Genomic DNA, 829 nt, shown 5'->3' with positions numbered 1-829 from the left:
AGGATATTTTGGCATCCCAGTGAGGCATGTCAAACCTAAATTCACAGTTATGTGAGAGCTGTAGATGCTCTCATTTCTGGTTGCCATAAAGTCTTGGAGAAAAGCATGGGACTGAAGTGGCCTCCAATAATTACTGTAACCCCCTGTGTGAGGTATTTTAACTTGTTACATCTTATAACCAATGTGAAATGCATAATTTGAATGCTAGAGCACAAAACTTGGCATTGGCATGATGATTATAGCCAATTTCCTGGTAAAGCGTTCTTATGAATGGGTTCAATCTAGATTTGTTTGTGGGCCTGTCAAGGATCTTCACTTCAGTTCTAGGTAGGAGGCAGGAGGTAGGAGGCTGAGAAGTGAGATGACATTGTTCAGGAGAGAAGGGCACTGGACTGATTATGGAATAATGACAGATGTCTTGTATCTGAGGACAAAGGGGACTAGAACTCTAAGAGTCTTATGGAACTTTACCAGCATCTGTTAGATTTGGGTTTGACGGGGTCACATAAAGATTAACAAGCTGACTGGCCGCAGACTACTGCCAAGACACTACTTCGAAATTTTGACCGACAAGTGCTTGTCATGCTGTTTCTGATGGGCTGTTGTCAGTCCTTTTCTGAGCTTGCTGTTTCTCAAAGCGAATGATCAAGGTGCCTCATCAGCCCTTTCAACATGAGTAGATCCTTCAAGCAAAGGAACAGCTGGATTGACCACGCTTCTATGGATATCAGCAGAACTACTCATCTGACCATCACTCTCCTGTCGTGGGTGTCCACATCCTCCATTTGACATCAAACAAGGAGTGACTTATAATTCACTCATCAAGGCA

Source organism: Etheostoma spectabile, chromosome 16 (genome assembly GCF_008692095.1).
Source record: "Etheostoma spectabile isolate EspeVRDwgs_2016 chromosome 16, UIUC_Espe_1.0, whole genome shotgun sequence".
In the NCBI taxonomy this organism is placed as follows: Eukaryota; Metazoa; Chordata; class Actinopteri; order Perciformes; family Percidae; genus Etheostoma; species Etheostoma spectabile.
Note: the sequence above shows the minus strand (reverse complement) of the source record.